The sequence below is a fragment of the Pteropus vampyrus genome, unplaced genomic scaffold (assembly GCF_000151845.1).
Source record: "Pteropus vampyrus isolate Shadow unplaced genomic scaffold, Pvam_2.0 Scaffold1, whole genome shotgun sequence".
In the NCBI taxonomy this organism is placed as follows: Eukaryota; Metazoa; Chordata; class Mammalia; order Chiroptera; family Pteropodidae; genus Pteropus; species Pteropus vampyrus.
In genome coordinates this window covers 1,335,050-1,351,294 of record NW_011888782.1, presented here as the reverse complement: position 1 = coordinate 1,351,294, position 16,245 = coordinate 1,335,050, and the positions used below count along the sequence as shown (strand labels likewise).

Sequence of the window (16,245 nt, the reverse complement as noted above, 5' to 3'; positions counted from 1 at the left end):
ACACACGATACAAATTAATCATCTACATCTTACAAACAATGCCATACTAACGTCGCAAGCTTCTTTCAGGGAGCCAAGGATATTTTTTCTCTCCAAACAATATATTTCTCAATTATTCTGCTTTTAAAGACTTTTCAAGTTCCCTGGGTGGGAATAGGTCAACTATCCTCACTGTCAAAGCTTTTGAACCACTTACTTGACAACAGGTTCCATCATAAACAAAAAAGATGAAAAAGACAAATGAGAATCAGCATTTGTGTCTGCCTAGGAGAATCAAAGGTGGCATCTCCATTTGCCTTTTGAAGAATCATTATGAAACTTCTATTTGAAATATAAAGTTAAAGTATATGGCTATTTCTCAAACTTGAAAGATTTGTAAATGCAGCCTTGGCTTATGGCACAGTATATCTAGAACTCAAGAATCACTGTAGCAAGGACATTTCCTATTCTGTCCACAGTCACAGCTTTGAGGGTAGTTTCCTTAGGTCAAAGGTAATCTGTAATGATGTCCGAAGTTATACTTCAACAATGCAAACCAGGGAAGTAACATCCTAGCCTATATTACTTCATTAATTTCTTTTTAGTCTTTTAGCCTTTGTTGGGTATTTTAAAGATTACTCTATAATACAGTCAGCATTTTATAATCCTTTATAAACAACAATTTTAAATACTACTACTTGTCTATGAAAGAAAGGATGACAACTTTATAGACAATCAGTGCAACACATATTTTATCTTATTGTCACTGAATTCCTGCTCTTCACATCCTTAACCATTTCATAAAACTCTCAGTTGAACTGAGACGTATAAAATAGAAATTACTTTCAGTTTTCATTGCACTTTCAAAATAAAACAAAAGAAAAACTGAAGATATACACCCCACATCCACAAAAAATTAAGTTGTATAGTGTTACATGCATTATTACTCAACAACTCCCCTGTAACTAAACTTCCTATTTAAAAGTTTGATTGAAGTGCCAGGCTCTTAAGAAAAAAAAATACAAAAATAATACAATTTTTTTTGGTTTAAAATTATTAAGACATTTATTCTTAAATACCCAAAACCTCTTCTTAGTATATTTGTCAAGCTTCTTTTGATCATAGGCCTTAAAATTCAGATTTAACAACTTGGTCTGCTGGAGAGAAAATTATACTTATCTAAAAATCTGATTCCATTAATTTAGCACAGAAGAACAAAAGTCTGTGTAAACAATTTATTTCTTCTTGTAGCATCTGTACATTTCAGTGTACAATTTTATAATATATAGGAGTTTGAGAATGACTTCAGAGTAGGACAAAAGCAAACCCAATGTTTGGTCTGTGTACACCTAATCCCAAATGTGCTCCAGGACTGCTTTGTCCATCTGGAGAAGGAAGGACTGTCTAGTGCATGCAAGTGATGACATTAATAGCATTTACATATTGTACAGATACAATTTTTGATTATGTATATATACATAGATTTGATAAAATGAGAAAACAGACATTCCATTTTTATAGTCTGAATACAATCAACTATTCTGTAGTAATTTTGCATCAAAGATTTAGAGTTTCTACCATGTGTATAGAGACAGCCTACTTTGGTCTCATCTCACATGATCATTGCCTGAAGTTCAGTTTCTTTGGCTTTGATATTTATTACTAAATGCAAAAAGTCTATTTCTCTTCACAGTCTTAAATTCTTTGAGTAGCTGCCAACCAAAAAGAAAAGGTGAGGGTAGAAGCCTGAAGTGAACCAGTATGAGGACCACAAGGAACCCAGATGCTTTGCAGTATGTGATCAGAACCGTGTCCTTGAAGGAAAGGTAGCACTTGGCTAGGGCGTACTCTGTGGGTGTCATGCTGCCCATGATGGAACTGGAGTTGTTTCTGTTCCCTCAACTGAAAGACGGCACGCTGAGCTTGGGGATCCCTGCCCCATGGAGCACCTCGCAGGCACAGTGTGTGACCACTCAGGACCAGGCACGGTTGGAGCCACCACAGCAGCTTTTATGAGGCCTTGAGGGAAAGCACATCATAACGCTCCTTAAAGGGGATGCCCCATTTCTTCTGGAGGTGCCTCCACTGTCCCCAGAACAGTTAATGTCACTTCTCCAGGAAAGTGGAAAATGCTGCAGAAGAGCTGGGGCTGATGCTGGCAGTGGCTGCCCACCCCAACAGTGTCTGGAGCGATGTTCGTCTTGGGAGCAATTCAATTTGTGAGAAATTTTGATGAGGCTAGCTTCTTCAGAGCAAATGCTGCAGTCATCCCATTGCAGTGCAATGCTGTTGACTATCACGGAATTCCTTTCTATGAAAACAGCCTTTCGGGGCAGAAAACTTTCTCAAATCATTTTATTTTGAATGTGTTCATCTGATAGTGGAGGCCAGTGTTATGGTTGCCAGCAGCTATCTGCAGCCGCACGTGACGCAGGTGTCTGAACATTTTCTGGAACCACTCCACATCATCTGCCCGGGCCCCGAGAAACTCAACTTCCCTTCACCAAAGACGTCCCCCAGAATGAAGACAACTCTGGCAGACAACCACAGGGCCATCTAGAAAGCTCTCTCCATTTGCCATTCTTTGCAATCCATCTAGCCAGTGACCTCTTACTTCCCCAGGCAAGTGGCTGTCAGCCAAAAATATGGCTTTCAGCACAGGTTCAAGAGTTTCTCGTTCACCCTCACAGGCTGGATTTTTCACCTTAGGCCAATTACTAGTGACTAAGTAGTAGATTAAAAATTCACAAAAGAGAAGCATGGCAAAGACAACAGCTATCAGTTTCAACAGCAAAAAAACTCCTCCCCTTTAAAAGATGAAAATTCTGCCTTCCAAACCCCTCTGATAGTAGTATCCCAGGAGTTGGCAGCAACCAAGAGTCCGATCCATTGAGAATTCACCATGAGAAAACTAGAATCCTGGGTAAGGTGCAAATGGTGACCAGGTCTTAGCCATATACCTTTAAAAGAAAGAAAATGGTAGATGAGACTGTATGAAGTATGAAGGCTCTGAGTTGGCTTGTGCTCCCCCAAATCAGCCAGGCTCTCGGTCCCCAGACTCCAGGGCCCCAGCACCCACTCAGTGCCGGGTAGTGGCCACGGTGGCCTAAGTAGTCACTTCTTTAATGCACCACTGCAGCTCAGGCCTAAAAGCATGTTTATTTTTCATTAGATTTGATGCTTTAAAACAAAACCTTTTGAAAATTTTTATAAACACTTAACAAGAACTGACTTCATTCAACAAATAAACATTGGCTTCAGAACCAAAGTAGTATGAAAACGTATTATAAATATTAATTGTGGATTATTTGAAAATAATACATTAAATCTTAGAACTTTGATAGAAGTGGAGAGTTTTGGTCTGAAATGTATAGGTAGAAGTAAATTAAAGCAACCAGAACATGTGAGTCCTCGCTTGTTCAATCTTTTATGAGTCGTTAATATGAAAACCTTTGAAAGAATTTCTTCTCTATCAGAAAATACATGTAGATATTACATTTGATTTAAAATTCTTTTTCTAATAATGATTCTTTTAGATTACGTCACTAAAAGGTCTTTAAAAATATCTTTTTCATTCCTAGCCTATAATGATAAATACTATTATGAGACTATTTTCCTATTGCCCTAGATTTCACCATTTTTATACTCTACACATTTCAAAACTGAGCTGCCATTAAAATTGCACTTACATTATCGAAAAAAATTCTTATTGTATTAAAGAGACCTAAAGATTCTGATTGACAGTGCTCATAGCCTTTTCCCTTGATGGAATTATAACCAGGGACCTCACCCTGTGTCATTATGGCATTGTGTGTGTGTGTGTGTGTGTTTTAATTCATAAAGAATTTATTTAGAAGTGTAAGAACATTTATTTTTTTTCTGTTTAGCAACCCAATTTTTCTAGCATCATTTATTTAAAAAAGAATTCCCTTCCCATTCATAACAATTTCTATTTAATAGTCACGCATTACTATTATAGACAATGGTTTTGGGGCCATTCTTTGGTGTTGGTCAGCTGTCCATTCTTGCACCTTTGTATTCTGCCAGGCATACACACTCATAGCCATTGAAGATGTCCCGACAGGTGGCAGCGTTCAGGCACGGAACAGAGAGACACCAAAGAATTCCTGGGGCAGGGGAGCACTTTGTGACCAAAAAAAAAAAAAAAAAAAAGAATTCCTGGGGCAGGGGAGCACTTTGTGACCAAAAAAAAAAAAAGCTGTATTTTAAAATTATTCCTGGTCACACGTGAAAGAGACCAGAAACAGAAAGACAGACACTCAGATGGCCCCTGAATCTTTCTGGTTTTCGTCTCTGTGCAATCAGTCTTTTAGTTTTCAACAATGTTGGCCTGCTTGCTATTTTCTGAGAGCTCAAGGTCCAGTGGTGAGGAAAAAAAAAAAAAGCAGACCTTCACCTTGCACTCGTGGAACTTAGAGAATCTAAGGAGAATAGTAATAGCAAAAAAACAAATTGTATGAATCAACGTATAATTGCAACTGTGAGAAGAGCTATGCGGGAGAGATTTTTGGGATAAGGAGAATCCAGAAATGAGAGACTTAATCTGGCAAGGGAAGTCAGGAAATGCTTCCCTGAGGAGAAGCTGTTCGAGCTAGTCTGAAAGGATGGATTTACTAGATGAAAAGGCCCTTTGGCAAGATGGATTTTACTGAGAGCAAAGGGCTTTAAAGGACAGAAAGGCCAGGACAGATTGCTGTGGGCAGTGTGGAACTGGAAGTGGCTAGAGAGGTACGCAGGAGCCAGAGCATTCTGGGCTTTGTAGTCTTAAAGGAGTCCCCTCTTTATCACAAAAGCAGTGAGAAGTCTTTGACCAGCAGTATGACATGATCAGATTTGCATTTTGAAAAGATGCCCAGTCTGGCTGCAGGTGGAGAACAAGTTATAGGGGACAAAAGTGGTTCAGGCGATATTTGTTAGTAGGCTACTTATAAATCCACACAAACAATGAGAATGGCTTCAACTAGCATGATGGGAGAGATGAAGAGAAATGATCAGATTTAAGAAGAATTGGATATAGAGGGTGGGGGAAAGGGGAGTAGGGATGAGACCTAACTTTTTGAACTAGGAGATTGGAAGAATGAGCATGCCATTTGCTGAATTAGGGAGCAATAAAAGGTGAAAAGCTGGTTTTCAGGAAACAATCTTGACATATCGTTTCTGATATGTTGAATTTGAAGTTTATTTGAGGGTTCTGAGGGGAGCTGTCAAGCTTTTGGGTTTTGGAGTCTATCTAAGGCTTCCCTCCACTCTAGGCTACCACTATGTCTGGCCTATTGGGTAACATTTTAAACCCCTAACAAACTTTTAGTACGAACCAACCTTGGATTTAGATCTTGGAGCTGCATTCTCTGGCCCTGGCCTGCCCTAAATTTCCTCTTTAAATTCCGCTGGCCCCTCTGAGTTCAGTTGTAACAGAACTTTCTACTCCGCACACAGAGCTGCCTTGAGCTTCAGCTGAGTGGTGTAGTCTTTCCTTACTCTTCCTTGAACTATAGATGGAGGTGACTCCTGGAAGTCCTATCCTCATCTCTGTCCATTTCTTTCCATCCTATCAAGCCAGTCTGAAACACATTCACCAGCAGGCTGTCAGGTCTGTTTCTATTTATCTTTTCACCTGTGGGTGTAAGTCTATTCGTTTGAGGGGACTTTAATGGTGACCTCTTATCCCTAGGGTCCTGTCACTTTCCTGTTGTTTCTTAGCTGCCTCCAGACAGACTTCTTGTCTCATTCTGTTTTAGCTGAAGCTACTTATGAAACCTCATGGGAAATTCCTGTTTCTTGTCAGGAATTTCTAGAGTTCTCAGCTTAAAGGTAAAACAGAATATTGACAGGTCTTAAGCTTGCTTATATCCCCAAGTTCTGTTTGATGACTTGCCCTTCAGGTAAGTACTTTGAAGTGATTTTCTAGAATACTGTAACATCAATTTTAGAACAGAAAAATAGTTGACAAATATAGTAATAATTACAGATCATGTCTTCCCAAAAGAGCAGGATCATTTTCAGCAGATAAATGTCTGTTTTTAACAATTGATTGATTTGTTCATTTACTGATTCATTTATTCAACAAACATTTTCTGGGTCCCTTCTTATGGGCTGCATTAGATGGAAGAATTCCTTCTATTTCTTTCAATTAGAAATTGACCAAGGAAATTTCTGCTGTCCACTTAACCCAAGGAAAATAAATGGTGTGGATACTCCGGGCAGCAACTGAGTTAATTAGTTTGTACTCACTCTTTTAAAAACTTAATTCTCAAAACAAAAACAAAAACAAAAAACAAAAACAAAAACCTTTATTTGCTTGCTAGAAACACTTTAGTGATTTATTTCTCAACATCCCACTCCTGATACATTAAAAATGCTGACTGAAATATTTAAAAACCTGTAAGCTTCATTCATATTCTGTGTGGGTCTATCTTGTCATAAGATTTTTATTTTTATCTACCTTAAGTTTAGGCTGCAAAGATAAATTGCCTCACTGTATCATCTTTTAATTATCATAGATGTAAGTGTGACATGTAATTTAATTTATCTACATTTTATCTTAAATATATATGCAATATTACAATGAGATATTTCTCAGTGTTTTCCAACTATCACCCTGTGAATTATATGATATGAGGAGGAGGCTTTTCTGTTTGATATATTAGGAAACTGGGTCACAGAACAGTGGAATGTCTATCAAAGATCATCCAATATCTGTGGTTGCAGAACATGAATTCTCTGGTAGGAAAGAAAATGACACAAATGGATACAGCTACCTCTAATCAACCTCTGAACTCTTCCCGTATAATACATTTTTTCACTTTGAGTTTCTTTTACACAAAAAAAAATCACGATCGTTCCCATATTATTTACTTTTGTTCTAATTTTGTTTATAATGGTTTAAAATTATTTTTCATTTACCTATGTGTGGTTTTTTTTTTTTTTTTATTATAGATTGTGGCTGCCATGGAGCAAGGACCACAACTTTTATTTATTTTTTTTATCTCCTTCCTGGAGATAGGGTACAGAGATTACCATATAATTAGGGGTCAGTGGATGTTTAGCTGATTGTAGTGCTGTATTTTCCATCTTGTATATTTTTGAGTGAAAAGTTCCTAAAAAAACTCTGATGATTGGTGGTCAGTGAAGTAAGCCAAGGCCAGAGAGGTTTCCTGCCTGAGTCTTACACCCTGCTTATCTGTGGGCAGATACTATGAAGAGAAGAAAACATTATTTTAGGCTGAACATTTGAGAATCTTTCCAGGTTAAGGTTCAGACAGTGTGTCAGAACTTAATGCTGGTCTTCTGACTTCAAACTCCACACTTTGTTTATTTACTCCTTAAAAAGCACAGACCTGGTATTAGATACTGGATCAAATTCCCTTCAGCTTTGGGAATGTACTGTGCATAGAAGCATTTCTTAATATTAAAATCAAAGAAAAGGGAAGGAAATACTTCTTATGCAACTAAAATGCGTTTATAGTAGTTCATAAACTTAAAAGATAATTGAATGTTAAGACATTCTAATAGGGTAACTGAAAAAAATTCTAAACCTTGACTTTAAAAAAATTTGCCATTGTGGAAATTTTCTATTTTCTGTTCTGCATCTAGTTCAGTTTATGTTCCAGTTTCTGAGCAGCCAGTTGTTGAAACATTAGTCCCAAGTCAAAGTCAAACATCTCACACAAAGAATAGCATTTCTCTAAAGTGCAAACTTCTGTGCAACTGGAGTATACATTTTATGAGCAGAACTCATTTGATCTGATTCTATCATATTCACAAAACAGGCTCATTTTAAAGGGGTACAATAATGCTTTCTAACAAGTAAGGAGCCATCTATGATCCATCCACTTCTTTAGACGTTACCTCGCTTGGCCCTCATAATGGAGCTATTAATTGAGTAGAAGAGTCGTTATGATTAGCATGCCCATTTGAAACTCATGATTTCAAAGTCATGATCAAACAGATTATGGTCCAAAGCAAAAGCTGATATGTAATGGGGGGAGGAGCATTTAATTAAGTGCTTATCATGTATTAGAATGACCAAAAGCCATTAGATTTTTATATTAGATTACATGAGATGAAATATATAGGTTAAGAACATGGGTTCTGTGTTTAAATCCTAGTTTTATCACTTACTAATTTTATGATGTTGGACAAATATAAACTCAGTATCATCATCTTAATGGAGAAAATAATTCACTTATAAGAAAAGTAAATGAGTTAAGGGATATAAAGCTCTTAGCACAGCATCTAGCTCATACTAAGCACTCAATAAATAAAACTCTTAGTATTAATCTAGCTAAACCTCACCACACACACACATATCACCAACAATAACCCTATGAGCAGAGCAACGTTTATATATTCTTTGTTTATAATCACTCCTTGAATGGATGATCTCATCCAGTTTTTGGCTCTGAATACTGTTTATTCATTGATGGCTTTCAACTATATATCTGTACTCTGCACCTCTTTCCTGAACTTGTATATTTAACTGTATATACCTGACATTTCCTCCTAGATGTCTAATGGCATCAAAAAAGTAATGTGCCACAAAATAAGCTCATCCAGCACCTTCTGCAACTTTCCCCACCCCATATAATGGCAACTCTGTTCTTCCAGTTGCTCAGGCCACAAAACTTGGTGTCCTTCTTGACTTCGTACATTCCTTCTCTCTTCAACGTTGGATCCAGAAGTAAATTCCTTTGCTTCTATGTTCAAAATACATTCAGAATGCTATCACTTTCCTCTATGCCCTACTTATTACTGTATAGCATACTACTGTTTTATCTTGTTTATTGTCTGCCTCCCTGTTAGAAGGAAAGCCTCATAAGGGTAAAGAAAATGCAGACAAATTGATAGTGACAGAAAGCACGTCAGTGGTTGTTTGTCTGGCATCCAGGACTGCAAAAGGGCACGAGAAAACCCTGGAGGTGAAAGAAATGTTCCGTATCTTGACTGTGTCAATGGTTTCCCAGGTGTATACATATGTCAAAATACATCACATTGTATCTTTTGAAGGAATGCAGTTTACTTTTCACAAAATATACTTCAATAAAGTTCATGAACAATAATATATATCAAATTATGAATACTCTGTCTGAGCTTGACCAAAAAGGTCTAGAGGTCCCTAGTTAAATAAACTTGTTTCCTTTCTAGGATCCCAGGTCCCAAATACAACTAAAGTTAACCTAATCAGGATGTGTGTAAGGGGGAGTGACAGTCCCACTCATTTCACCTATGGAGGCAAATGGAGGACATGAGTGGGGAGTGGAGAGCAAAAATGGATGGTAGAAGACAGACATCACACCAGTTATGTGAACTGAGGGAATTTAATTTAAAGAATTGTTAATTACATAATTGAAAAAATAAAAAGAGAACACTGAGGTATCAGGGAAGTAGCAATTGCAGAATGTAACCACAAACCATAGATTTGGGGGAAACAGATGGAAGAGATTAGAATTATTAAAATTTGGAAATTCAGAAGATGGTCCTGGGGCCCGGGACCCAGACTTCTGTGGAGGCACAGTCTGGCTTGTACAGGTATCACTGAGGCTAGTTTTACAAGTGTCAGAGAAACTACAAATTGGATCAGCCTATAAGAAGAACCTGCTAATATTGGGGTAAAGAGGCATTTCTGGGGTGATGTTTAGAGAGACAGGAAGCAAACAGGAAAAAGCACATTCTTTCTCCCTCTGTCAGCATCCCCAGTTGGCATTGCCTAACAGTGAGCAGCTGGACAACCCAAAATGTGGTTTGCAGAGTCCAAGCTCTAGCACCATAAGAAGCTGGTGGGGTGGGGATAGTTTGACATTGATTAGGCTTCAAACTATCTTGTGTTTAAATCTTGGCTTCTACGCTTACTTGTTTTGTGACCTTGGGCAAGTTACTTAACCTCTCTGAGCCTCAATTCCACATCAGTAAAATAAAGGTACTATTCCCTTATAAGCTTATGGTAGTAAGCCTTCAATAAATAGACTCTAATATTTATTTGTTTATGTCGTACTAGTTTCCCTCGTAGTCTTCTAAATTACTCCCGGCATCTTGGTTTTGAAATTTAGCCATATTGTTGTGGATATAAGTAGTATGTTCTTTAATTTTTTTTTTATTTTTTATTTTTTGGTATAGGATTCCATTGCATGAATATACCAGAATTTACTTATCCATACTCCTGCTGATGACTATTTGGATTGTTTCTGTTTTTTTGCTGTTAAGAATTAGGGTAAGGATAGCATTGTACAAGACTTTGTATGGGCACATGTTTTAAATTCTTTTGGGTAAATGCCCAGGAATGGATTTGCCCAGGAGTGGGTTACAGTGCAGATATATGTTTAACTTTTTAAGAAATTGTGAGTTTCTCCAAGTGGATGAGAATTCCAGTTTTTCCACATCCTAGTCAACATTTGGTGTTGTCAGACTTACTTTTTTCATTATGGTCATGGTGTGTCATATCTCTGGTTCCTTTTTCAAGTTTTTGTGGATTCTTAACTGACATCTATGGAACCTCTTCGGGGTATGTTCATGAAGTTATATGCAAAAATGTACGCTTAATTTTCATAAACATAGAGGCTGTATAAATTCCAGCTTCTTTAAGCAGTCCCTTGTTCCTCCAAATGTTAACAATTATACAAAGAGCAGTCTCTAGAGATATGATTTTTGTTCAATCTGATGGGCTAGGCTATAATTAACTAGTAGCAATCAACTATTTATGTTCTCACATCTTAAAGATTTGGTTTTTCTGTAACGTGCAGTTAAACATAACACAAATTCTTACTAGCTCTTAATGTCTTAAAATCTCATTTGGCCCAGATTTTAAAATGCCCTCATATATCCACAGTCCTTTCTATAATGAAATCATGGCCTGTGGCCCTGGGATATTAGGAAAGGAAATTTACATTCCTGATTTGATTAAGAAAAAATTAGTCATGGAGACTTTCACAATGAATGTCTTTTGGTCCACCTGAAGCCTGAGCAAATAAAACAGGTAGGGGAAATTTTCACAGACACTCAGCATGTTCTGTAAGGCCCAGTTTATGATTGCAATTAGCTTCACCATTGTAGTCTTTTAGGAATTTGCCTCCTAAATTATTTATTTTCAAGTGCATAATTTTGCAAAGGTTTTCAAAGCACCGTGTGTGTGTGTGTGTATGTGTGTATGTGTAAAATTTTTAAAGTCGGCGAGCTTCAGTAGAGATAAAGTTTCCTTTTTGCAAACCTCTCATGTTCACTTTTAGAAGTCACACTGAATGAATCCAAGGATTAAAGAAAGAAATGAAAAATGTTTGCTCATTCTGTAGATGTCTTGTTTATGCCCAATTCAAAGCATTCCATTAATTTGTAACGGTCATTTCTGGTGTAATAAAAAAAGAGCCAGCTTCTAGCATTTATCTTTATAAGTGCCTTTTGTTAGGAGTCTGGGTTTGAATAAAAGTAAAATAGAATTATGTGTTGGCCGATCTACACTACATCCAATACATTGCTTGAGTATTAAAATAATGAAAGAGATACAGTAGGATGGCATTTCTTTCCAGACTATCATAGTCATAGAGGCATTAGTATAGTATTTCACTGATGGCCATTTGATATGACTAGGGGAGAAATGGAGCAGGGGAGAAAGTTCTGATATGCTTTATTATTTTTTTGGTAATGGATTTATTGAGATATCATTCACATACCATACAGCTCACCCATTTAAAGGTGTACAATTCAGTGATTTTCAGTATACTCATGGAGCCCTGCAACCATCACCACAATCAATTTCAGAACATTTTCAACATCCCAAAAGAAATGCTTTACTCTTTAACAGTCACCCCCTACCTCCATTTTCCCTCAGCTTTTCCAGCCCAAATAACCATGGATTTTTATGGATCTGCTTATTCAGGACATTTCACATTAATTAAATCATACAATAGGTAGTCTTTTATGACTATCTCCTTTCAATTAGTATAATATTTTTTAGGTTCATCTATATTGTAACATGTATTCTTACTTCATTCCTTTTTGTTGTTAGAGAATATTTTATTGTATGGATATACCACATTTTATTTATCTAGTTATTATTGATGGATATTTGGATCGTTTTTACTTTTTGACTATTGGGAATAAGCCTGCTGTAAACATTTGTATGCAACTTTTTGCATAGACATATGTTTTAAAGTCTCTTGGTATATACCTAGGAGTAGAATTACTGGGTCATATTGGAGGTCTGTATTCAACCTTTAGAGGAGCTGCTAAACTATTTTCCGAAACAGCTGCATCATTTTACAGTCCCTCCAGCAATGTATTAGGGTTCCAATTTCTCTACATCCTGGCCAGCACTTGCTATTGTCAGTCATTTTTATTACAGCCATTCTAATGTGTATATCAAGTGGAATCTCATTGTGGTTTTGAGTTGCATTTCCTTGATGACTAATATCAAATATCTTATTAGCCATTTGTATATTTTCATTGGAGAAATGTCTATTCAGATTTTTTGCTCGCTTTTTACTTGGGTTGTATTCTTATTATTGTATTGTAAAAGTTTTGATATGCTTTTGAGTTAACAGCATAAAACGGGAAAAAATGATAATATGGGAATCTCCAAAATGATAATAACATACGTATTGATTGAGATGCTTAGAATCACATAACTTACGAGATGGAAGACACCATAAAGATGCCCAAGGCAAAACTCTCCTTTTGTAGATGAGGAAACAAATTATTGTAAAACTTAAATGATTTCCTAAGAAGCAACATTCAGGAGGTTAAAGAACAGGGACTCAAACCCAAGTGTTTTCATGCAGAATTTGCTACTGTAGCTGATGCACTTCATTGTTTGGAAATGCAAAAAAGATGCTTTGTACTGCCAAGAATTCTTAGATCTTTGTTTGCCTCTTGTTCTTTAAAGATGAGTATAACATTGATATTTATTGCTGCGGATCATACCAGGTTTCTGTTTAGAGAAGAAAGAATGAATAATGAGTTAGAACGATGCCTCTCAGACTTGAGTGTGCATTAGAATTGCCCGGAGAGCTTGTGAAAACACAATTGTGTCTAACATGCATAATACATAATATTATGTAAATATATATTTTAAATCATGATACATGATGCACAAGTGCCATTGACAAAGATTAAATAATATATAGCTTTTATTATATGGCCCCAAATAAACATTTATTGGATGGAAATTGAAAAACATAGTTCAATATGTAATCTTACAACCACGGGCCCCACCCCCAGAGTTTCTGATTTAGTAGATCTGAGGAGGGACCCAATAATTTGCATTTTAAACAAGTTCCCAAGTGATGTTGATGCCTGCTGGTCCTGGGACCACACTAAGAGGACCACTGCCCTAGAGAAAAGAAAACCTTGCAGTGCCTGGAGCAGGCCTAAATTATGATATAATGCTATATACAAGTGAAAAAAATCTTTCCACATGTCCTTATTTTTAGTCTTTTTCATTGTATACTTTGGAATACATGACTCACTTTTTCTCATGCTGGCTTGAAAGGGAGATAGTAACAAAAATGCCAGTTTTTTTTGGTTTTCCTGAATGCAAATTATAGAATTTTATACCATGCAAACATTAGATATAAATACATGCATACATACAGACAGATAGAAAAACATAAATTTATATTTATATATGAAAACATTTGACAAGGATATTTGGCTTTACTTTTTACATAGAATGGTTGCTTGTTATATTAATTTATACTTCTTTAGCCCTTCACCCCTTTCTCCCCGCTTCCTTATGGTCATCAGCTTGTCCTCTGTATTTGTGAGTCTATTTTTGATTAGCTTGTTCTTTTTGTTCCTTAGATCCTTAGATATAAGTGAAATCATATGATATTTGTCTTTCTCTGTCTGACTTAGTGTGCTCAGCATAATAACCTTTAGGTCCATCCATGTTGTTGCAAATGCTAGGATTTCTTTTTTATGGTTGAGTAATATTCCATCGTATATATGAACCATAACTTCTTTATCCAGTCATCTGTTGATAGGCATTTAGGTTGCTTCCATATCTTGGCTATTGTGAACAGCGCAGCCACAAACATAAGGTTGTATTGATCTTTACAAATTAGTGTTTTGATTTTGATTGATTGATTGTTTTAAAACACAGCAGCAAGAATATATCATTATGATGCAGCCGGAAAGCCGATCAAATTTCTCTGTAACAGCTAAGTCATGGCCAGGGCACTTAAGAGTACTTACCACTGATCCTTGCATTGGTGCTCTTTGGCTTAGTTATGAAACTTTCAAGTTGAAGAACATGGATGATAAGTTTTAGCTGTATTTTTCAGACTTCCATGTTAAGGTGAGAGGCATATCCATTTCATTAAGTCTTTCTGAATCCCTGTACATCTTTTCTTTTCCTGGAACTTCTGAACTAATATCTGTACTTAACCATTAGGCCTTAGGTGATCAAATGTATTTAAAATTGAATACCACACACCTGACACAAATGATGCTACTCAATTATTCCTGAATTCTCAGAGAATTCTAAAATGAAGCATTTGGAATTATCCAGTAAATAGAATATGTTTTAAGTCTTTAGCATACTAATCGTTTTGGTTGAATCTAGTTTAAGAAGTAAGGAAATTTTTATAGATAACCTTAGAATATGTGTCAGTCATTTAAAAAAAATAGATCTAATTTTGAATTATCTATATAAAACTTGGAAGATTTTCATGATATAAGATATTAAGGCCCTATTTCTAGAACCAACTTGCAACTTATTTTCCTTTTTACCATTTTCTAAAATAGGTAGCCAACAGGCTAATTGCCTTTTGAGGCAAGCACAGTGGAAAGTGCATGGCCTTTGATGTCAGAGTTGTGTTCATATTCTGGCTTTGTTACTTTCAGGCTATTTGAATATAGCAGATGCTGTGTTGTGTTGCTCAGATCCCTATTCCGAACTGAATAACTTAGTTCCTTCAGCTACTGCAAGCGCTGTAGATGGCATCTGGTTGGTTGTTGTGGAAGTAAAATATCCTGGCTCCCTCATCCCAACTCGGAACAATTCTTAAGGGTTGTCACAGCGCTAGAGCTTCCCCATGGGACCAACCTAGGCCTCAGTGAGACTGCGTAGAAGCCCGACTCTTCCCTTGGCCTAATCCTGCTTTCTTCCCTTCCCCTCCCTGTAATGATCCTGAGAATACTCTCTACAACTTTTCTGAACACAAATCTCTATCTCAGCCTCTGCTTCCTAGGAACCCGATATGTAATGTCAGTGATCTTTTATGTTGTTTAACTTCTTTGACCCTAAAAGATGTTTCCTATAACAATGCCTATCTCATTTCAGGTTTTTATCATAACTAAATTAGATAATGTGTTTGAATGGCCCTGGCACAATGTCACACACAGGGTAGATGCCCAATAATATTAAATTCCTTTCTGTTCTCCAGCTATATTTCCTTCCTGTTTGTAGTTAAGTCAGTTTTTTCCCCCCAGACTACTTATCTTGTGCAACCACAGATAATAGGCAGAATCTGAGATCTGAGATTCTGTGAAAACTTTCAGTTGGTTTGCCAAACCTCAGGCAGTATTATTCTAGGACTCATTATAAAGAAAGAGAGTTTACAAAATATTACCACAGAGCTAAGTAGGCCAGGCTATGATTCCTAATGACTGCTTCTGAACTAGGTTTCCTCTGACTGCCGAGACTATGGATGATAAACATTTTTTTTTTAGTTTATTGTTTTCTTTTTTGTTTTAATTGTTCACTTTGGGGGACCTTGTTGCCCTTTTGGGGGCCAGTTTTTTTTTTTTTAAGGTTTTGCTTTTTTCTCCTCAAAAATATCATGTAGCAAGAACATACTAAAGCACTTCACTGCAACCTATTGGATCATATCGTAGGTAAAGCCAACTGTGTCATGCAAATGGTATAGTACTGCTCATGAAAACTGGAACGTCTACAATCCACATGTTAGTAAAACGGGTTAACCCAGACAAGGACTCTCAGAGTGATGATGATCACTTTGATAAACATTTATTAAGAATAATTCTGTGTTATGTTCTGAAGTTGTAGAGATGAATAAGACGTGGTCCTCTTCTTTCAAAAAACTCATCTTCTAGTCCTTGAGGTTGCTGGCCTTGTGGGATTCTTTGTTGGTAAAAAAAGGGGGATCAGAAATAAAATGTCAAGTGTTGTTTTTAACCATAATAGGATCTATGTAATAGTGAAAGAGTAGCTAACATAGATTGCTCATTATCCGCCAATATCTATTCTATTCTTCTTCCTTTTAATAATACACCACTTCCCCTACAATTTTAACT

General features: G+C 36.6%; 1 pseudogene; it reads right to left on the bottom strand.

The window, feature by feature from the left end:
* Positions 1-1,677: 1,677 nt before the first annotated feature.
* LOC105288485 lies at positions 1,678-10,480 on the bottom strand (annotated as a pseudogene).
* Positions 10,481-16,245: the final 5,765 nt, after the last annotated feature.